Source organism: Protopterus annectens, chromosome 17.part0, assembly GCF_019279795.1.
Source record: "Protopterus annectens isolate FY-2018-M chromosome 17.part0, PAN1.0, whole genome shotgun sequence".
NCBI classification, from domain to species: domain Eukaryota; kingdom Metazoa; phylum Chordata; order Ceratodontiformes; family Protopteridae; genus Protopterus; species Protopterus annectens.
In genome coordinates this window covers 243,244,056-243,252,560 of record NC_056751.1, presented here as the reverse complement: position 1 = coordinate 243,252,560, position 8,505 = coordinate 243,244,056, and the positions used below count along the sequence as shown (strand labels likewise).

General features: G+C 37.3%; 1 pseudogene; it reads left to right on the top strand.

Moving 5' to 3' along the window:
- Nucleotides 1-274: 274 nt before the first annotated feature.
- LOC122791422 lies at nt 275-5,238 on the top strand (annotated as a pseudogene).
- Nucleotides 5,239-8,505: the final 3,267 nt, after the last annotated feature.

The window sequence follows — 8,505 nt, the reverse complement described above, 5'->3', positions numbered from 1 at the left end:
AATAGGTGTATAAACAAAGACTGATAGCAGCTACCTGGATGTTTATATTCAGTTTGCTATCATGGCAGCAACTGAAGAAGATGCAAGGATCATGTCACATATAGTATGCAATTTAGCCTTAATGATAAATACTATTTAAATTGGTGCTACTCCTTCATTCTCTCTGTCTCTCTCTCACTTTCTGAATAGTTGTATGTATATCTATATTTATATCTGCATTAACTATTTATGTGTTCTATCTATCTATCTCTATCTATCTGTCTATCGAAACATCATGGCTGCTAAACCAGAAACTGAGACAAACAAACCTGCTACAATTGTGTAGGTAGGTTGAAGAGACAGTTTGTGGGAACAGAAAAGGGCAAAAGGGAATGGAAATCAGCTACCTATGGAGTTATGTTGTAGACACTATCTGACCACTAGGCTGAGGGTTAATTTAACAGAAAAGTCTTAATAGGGCTGCATGGCTATGTAGCTTAAAAGTATCCCAGATATGCTTGCCAGGGATAAAGCTTGGAGAAAATGACTGGTGGCTGGAGGTCTTGTTTAACTACAAATCATGTATATGAAGAATTCAAGAAAACTATTTGGAAGTGAAGATATTTGTTAGCCTTTTTTGCTACAAGCCCTGTGTGTGAAGAATCCAAGAACACTGCTGAAAAGGGCAGGTGTACGTAAACCTTGCTTTTTAACAGAGTCTGTGTGAGAAATAATCGGAGTACAATTATCTGTTAGACCATGATTTGCTGCAAGGAAGCATTTTTTTTTCAATATCCCTGTAAAAAAAGTCTTATGCCAAAGGCAGAAAACTGATGCTGCATACTGTTCTTTGCAACACTGGTAGCGAGGATTTTTTAAAATAAAATGTGACTTCTTAAAATCTACCTGAAAAGGGCTCTTCCTGAAATTTTTCTCCCCACCACATTTACAAGCTGTACCTGAGTAACAATTACTGACTGTTTAACGAGAAGTAAGTCTCCACAGTGAGGGCTGTATTTTTAAGTAGTAAATGATGTTTTTTAAAACATCCAGAAACTGAGGAGCTGTTAAACACATGTGCCCAAATATGGATTTTCTCTGGAAAAACGATACTCATGGCACGGGAAAAAAGGGTTACCCTGAGGATTTGATAAAACTTTGTGCCCATATGGGGATGTGTTTAAGGCAAAAGCCTATTGCATCAGTGAAAGGGAATTGTCTTTTAGCTGTTTTCTCTCTATGAACCTTTGTGTAAACTGTAGCTGCTGAATCCTATGCAGAGTGAAAGATTTACTCGAGACCTTGGTGAATGCTAATTATGCTCTTCAGGAAAGGAGTGCAGCCACTAATGAATATCTGATTAGACTCTTGGAGAGAAGTATAGTCACTCGCCAACACCTGGTTAACCTGGAAGAACAGGTTTCCACCCTCAGAAACCAACCTCCCACCTCAACGGGAATTCCAAACACAAGTCTCCCTCTGAAGAAACAAAACAAAAAAGGAAGACAATGTGGAGGCCTATCTGGTGGATGTTGAAAGGTACATAGCTTGAAAGAAGTGTCCTCAAATTGTGTGGGACAGACTTTGGCATTTAATTTTAATGGTGATTCACTGAAGGCATATATGGACATTAGCATGGACAGACTAGTAAGGTCATAAATGGCTGGCAATGCATATTTAAGCTGTGACTAGAATATTATGTAAATAAGTTTAAAGGGACTTTTCTTAGTAACTTAAGAAAGTGGCTTTTCCAGAGTGACCCTGAATCTTCTGAACAGCTAATTGTTTTGGAAGAACATCTATAACAAACTGAAATTGCAAACCTTGATTTCACTTGCATGCACCAAGGGCTAATAACAAACCTTCACCTAAGTATGTTACTTTGAGTACAGGCAAGAAAAAAGCACCGTCAATGTCACCATCTGAGCTGGCTTGGTTTAAATGTTATAGTAAAGGGCATATTACCAAACACTGCTCAGTTAATGACAAAAATACCATGCCTGTAAAAACGCTTCATACTAGCCAACAGATTCTGCCTAAAAGTATGACTATTAAATGTGAACCTATGAAATGTGAACATGCTGAACTTTTAACTACTAAAAGTATAGAATGTATTTTCTGTCATTCTGTTCTTACTAAACTTCTCAAATGTAATATTGTAGTAGAGGAAAAAGAATGAATGGATTGCTAGATTCAGAAAGCATGATTTGATTAGTTAAATCACAATATTTTTGAAGGCATAAAAAACTAGCAAAGAGAAATTTGAAGTAATATGTATGCATGGAGACAAAAGTGAGTGTCCTATAATACAGTAAAAATAAAAACTCAGTTAAGTCAAGTATTCCCCACAAGTAAAATCACACATGATTTGATAACCGAAAAGACTGTCCAGTTTAAAGAGCAATAAAAGTTATGGAGGACAGAAGTTCTACCAGATATTATTCAAAATTACATAGCTCTGGTAAAAAATGCAGGCGGTAGTAGACACAAAAGGAACTAAGATTTGGCTTTTAGAGAAATAAGGTAGATAAATCTAAAAGTGAGCCTTGCCAAAAATGCTCCAACTGCAAAAACAATAAATAAAGTCAGTATGCAGACTGGCAGACAATGTGAGTCTTACAAAGACTCTCATTCAATAATAAAAAGTGAGTGTGGAGAATGACAGGGAAAGTAAATATTACCAAAAGAAACCAGCTGTTAAAATAATGAATGAAATCAGGGAGGAAACTGACAGGGAATGGCCTAGAGCTAAGAATGCTCAAAGGGAAGTGAGCATAGAAACTTACGATTATCATACTGAGGGGAAAGGGGATCCTGAACAGAAACTTAAACTTCTTTCTGCTTTACTAAACCAGGGAGACAGAAACAGAAGCGTAGCTCTAAGGGTAAAGAAAATAAGGAAACTACCAAAGAAGAAGGAGGGAAGTTACCAGTAGCCATGATGGAAGAAAATTGTTGTTGTGAGATACCCTTTTCATAGGATGAATTAGCTGAGGTTTTGAATGCTTTACCAGTATTCATAAGAGAAAAGGCCACAGCTTCCACTTCTTGTTTTAATACTGATGAGAATAATGCTGACTTGGTTGGCCTCTAGATAAGGTATGTCAATTTTGAGAAAGTTCACTGGGAAGACAATACATCAAGCAGACCTAATGAAAATATAGCAAGAGTAGATATAGAATCAAAGGAACAATACAGCCCGCACTTCACACCCAAGAAATGACCTACTTTACAGGGTAGAGAAAAGTAAAGAACAGTAGTTACTGAGCCATTTATTACTTCCAAGATCTTTTAAAGCAATTGTAATGAAGTTAACATATAGCCACATTTTGGTAACCATTTAGGAATATGCATGACAAAAGCTAGAATTGTTACTATGTTTCCTGGCCTGGTATTATGAATACAGAACTTCTGTGCAGCTGGCCAATATGTCATAGAACAGCATCCAGACTTGACTTTAAGACCACCTTGATACCATCATGGATGGCCCAAAAGAATGCATAGAAATGAACACTTTGGTTCAATTTGCAAAATCAAGTAAGGGCCACCAATATATCCTAGTAATTATTAATTATGTCAAGAAATTTCTTGAGGCAGTACCCTTACAAAAGCCATTTCAAAATAACCAGTAATGCTATTTTCTAGGGTAGGAATCCCCAAGAAATGTTTACTGACCAAGTCACCAACTTCATGTCTGGAGTAATGCAAAAATTAAAAAATGCTGTGTTGGTCCACTAACAGAAAACACAAAGACACTGGAACACAGACGCAATGTAATAACTTTTATTAGATCAACATGTGTTTTGCAGTTACACGAGCTCTCAGGCTGGCATGAGTCCTTTCTTGGGAATTATAAAGTTGCTCTTGCTAGCTTGAAAGCTTGAGTAATTGAAAAACCTGTTAGTCCAATAAAAGGTATTACACCATGTCTGTGTTCCAGTGTGTCTTTATGAAATGAAGCTACTAGAAGACATGGTGATATCAGGGTGGACAGGTTAAAAGAAAACATTCTATACAAATATACATGTGCTACACATTTTTGTGATAAAAACAACTCTGTTCAAGACCCTAGTTCAAACCTAGCAAAATAATAGTGCCTAACCAGCGATTACATAAAATGCTTGAGCATACACGAGATGCATCTTGGAATTACAAAGTTCAAAGTGAGGGCTTGATAGAAGGTGTGTTTCATCAAACTGAGACAACGGTTAGAAACTGCCAGATATATAGTATGTTTCACTAAGAGTAATCTGGAAGAAGAAGAAAAACAAACAATTCCTTATGAATTTCCATAAATGTTGTGAAGCAAAATTTCTGTTGATTTATTTGACTTCAAAAACTGCCATTTTCTGATTTGTGTGCACTATTACTAGAAGTACCCAGAAGTGATTAAAATGTAAAACACTTTATCCATTTCAGTCATTATGCTACTTGCAGCATTGTTCTCAAGATGTGAGAAAATAGATCGCTCTTTATGGCCATGGTCCTCAAACTGGGAGTCAGGAATTGTGCAAAAATATACAGTAATGGGAGTTTGAATATATCGCAACCAGTCTGAGATATCCACAGCCCAATGGTCAAGCAGTAAGTATTATCCAAACAGTTAGAAAGATCATGAGAACTTGTCCTGCAAGTCCAAAGCAAGACAGTCACCTGACTTTGGCCGTATATAGAAACATACTATTACAACTGAATGGGTTGTCACCTTCACAGTTATTAGTTGGAAGAAGAATCAAAATGAATCTACGTCTTTCTCCACTGTTACTGCAGTCAGACTCTATGCCAAATGATCAAACTTTTTGACAGAGAGATTAACATAAAGAAATATTTACTGGGATACTGTCACTGTATTTAGAAAGAAAGGCCCAACAGCTGCACAGGCTAAGTCTAAATGGGCTATTACTGCTGCACAGAGAAGAGGAGAAGAAATTGAAACTTAAAAAAAAATGGGCAGCTGGACCGAACAAGCAAGACACCATCACAAAGAATACTGCTAAACTGGATCGGGAGACAGAGGAGCTGTATCATAACAGTCACACTGGCAGTAGGCAAAGCTATTCAGCAAAGTGGGCAGGCCAGAGTCTTAGAAAGATCTGGCTATGATAATTAGTAAAAAAACCTCAAGTAGTACTGGACTTTGAAGCTGGAAAAGCTATACCCAATAACCACGTTTTAGGCAAACTAGACAGAGCATTAGGTATGAAGCTGCATGGAAAGGATATCAGAACACCTCTGGAAGAAGGTCCAAAAAAGAAATGAAAACAAAGCCTCAAAATCAGTTCATATGGACTGGTCTTGTTTGGTCTGCAAGTCATCCAGCAGCCATAGAGGTTTACCCTATTGCCAAGCTGAAATATGTGCAGGTTTCAGACTTGTTGAAAATTGCAGATAAATCCACCTGTATGGTGACTGAGGAATGATTTTCTTTGGGACCCTTCTTTTTTCAGTTGTAGTGGGAGAATATGTAACATTGTCTCATGTTTTAGTGTGTTTAATTTTGTAAGGGCTTGATCTATATATTGCTTTTTTGGAGTGAGGTACATTAAAAGAATATTTGCTTGAAATCCCTATCATCCATTGTAAATCTATATAATAAAAGTAAGACAGTACTTTGGGACAGGATGAGAAGTTTTGCTCATTCTAGACTGTCTTTGAGAAAATAAAGTTTGGAACCATTTTGGCACTTGAAAAGCAATAGGGCTAGCTTTGCTTCATTCAGGTGACTCCGTGAGTGAGCAAAATCCAAGCAATAGCATTCAGAGCAATACAATGCTGTTGTGAAATTAGCTGATACTCTTCGATTGTGCACTGCTGAAACTGAAGAGGTTCAGTTACTCAGAACAAAAGACACTTGTATTCAACTACATTGACTTGTTCAAAAATAAAGAAACGTCAGTGAGTCTACAGAAAATGACAGAGCGATTAAATGAGATTACACATTTACCAGGGAAAACTGTTCAAGAGCTACAGAATTACTCTGAACATAATATTAGTCCTGACTATGATTCTCCAAACCCTCCTGAATGAAACATTGTGATATTTGATATGACTATTCAAACAGACATGACAGCAGTTGCTACCAAGTGACACAAAAAATGCTTTGTGATAGAGAGGGATGGACTCTGTTTATGAGCCACATGCCCTGAGATTGATTAGGAGCTTGGCTGCTACATGAGCTGTGGAATGTTAGGTGGAAAAGGAGCAGCATTTTGCCAACTCCCACACTCTTGGAGGAAGGGGAGGAATGTATGTCTGTCTGCCATTAGGCACAACCCTGTGATGGAGGGTGCTATGATCACAAGACAGATTGCCTTCAGGAATTCAGCGTTAGAAGGTAGGGCTGGAACTGACTGACATTACATGCAGTGATATAGCTCCACCCATTCAGAAAAATTCCCAACATACATAGTAGCATATATTATACTGCTGAAGACTCTGCATTTCCCCAGTCCCCTCCCAGTCTGCCTACAACTGAGGCAATACCATCCTCTGGGTGTAGTACTGGGGACACTGATGTTAGTAGCAAAGAGAGCAGAAAGTGGCAGATGGTCAGCTGGAAGGTATACATTGGGGGGGGCAAAAAAAAAGAAGTGACACTAAAGCAATCACAGAGATGGCATATCTACATAAGTCATAATAGCAAAAACGTGTGCTCTGTTGTTTCATCTGTTGTATTTAACCATTTCAGTACAAATTATGTGCATCTTAAAACTGAATTGTGTTACATTTCTGGAATAGCACTGTATAGTATAATTAATCTTAAACTGACACAATTAATTGCAAGGGGAAAATATACTTCTCTTGAAAGTCATTAAGAAAGTAGTTGGGTTGAGTTCTTGCATCTCTTTGTGTTTTTTTTTTTCCCATTGCAATTAATGTATTTCATTTTATTTTTATTCTTTCACAATGTTCCAGTCTGCCTGTTTTATTGCTTGTATAGCTGCTGTTAACTTTTATTGACTGGATGCAAAAAGTTCATCTTAATTTATATTTTCTGAATATACAAACTGTAACTTAAGGGAATGGGTGTAATATATACAGAGAAGTAAAGAACAGTCTTAGAATCAGTTTGAAAACCAAAATAAAATTCAGTTCATTTCCATTTAAATTCTTGGATTCCTTCAAATGCAGAGTTTGTAATAAAACAAGACCTACAAATATCAGTGCTTTTTATCAATGTTTTGGGTTCTTCACACACACAGTTAATAGGAAAAACAATACTTCTAACCATCTGCTCTTCACAACAGTTTTCAGGATTCCTCACGTGTAAGGTTTGTAGCAAAACAAGTCTTGCAAGCACCATTTCTTTCACTAAACTTTACCCCTTGACTTCTTTGTAAGCTGGTAGCTCAAGCCAAGTACATCAGGGACTTCATCTTTCACATGCATGTAAGTCTCTAGAGATTCCCCTGCCAAACCCTGTCTCAGCACAGAGGTCAGAAATCAGCTGTTAGTAGTTGTAGTGGCCCCTGATATATCTCCCAAGGATAGCCGATTTCCATTAACTTCCTGCCTTTTCCTATTTCCTGCATGCTATCTTTCTCTCTCTTTCTTAAAGGGTCAATCTACCTGTGCTACTGCTATGTCTTTCTCCTGTTTCTGTCCATGGTTTAGCAGTTACATGACCCACGAGCATAGTAACACAAGTTGTAGCCCCACTAGAGGGGCTGTAGGTATGAGACAGACCACCATTATTTATGTCATTGTGCCCAAGGTGGTACTCAACTTTGAAAATAAAGCTCTGAAGGATTACAGACCATTGTCATCATTTAGGTTATGGTCGTTTTGTCTGTATAACCATTGTAAAGGAGAGTGGCCAGTTAACAATACAAATTCCTTGCCTAACAAGTTATAGTTTAGGGTGGCAAGGGACTATTTAAAAGCAAAGCATTCTCTTTCTACTGCTGAATAATATTTCTTAGCATCACTAAGCTTCCTGCTCATTTAACAAATGGGATGTTTACCACCTCTATAATTCTAGATAAAACTGTGCCAGTGTCTACACCCCAGAGACATCCATGTGTACCAAGAATCATTCATAAAAACATGGAGCTATTGCTATCGATGCTGAATTTAATGTATCCTTCAGATGCTTAAATGCTCGTTCATCTTCAGCTGTCTGGATTACTTTTGTTGGAGTCTTACACTGTTAATCACTTCCTTGTTTTGATTTCTGGATATGCTGTGGGGACCTTAGCTTCTTCCGAAAACATACTTAATACAGAAACTTCAGGTTCTCTCTAAGATTTTAGGACAGTTACATGAGTCAACTGATCTGGTTGTCAAACCTTATAATTCACATACTTTCTTTACTGTTTCAAAAAGTCCTTACCACACTGAAAGAAACTTATTTGCAGCAGTGGGTCCTAACTTGAGTACTTTATCTCCTAGTTTGAATTCTCTGACATCTGTCTCTTTGTTACACTAGAGAGTCAATTATCTAAACTAATTGGAACCTAGGGTAGTTTGGATAATCAAACTGTTCAGATAATCAAATATATAATTGAAATGGATAAAAAACTTCTA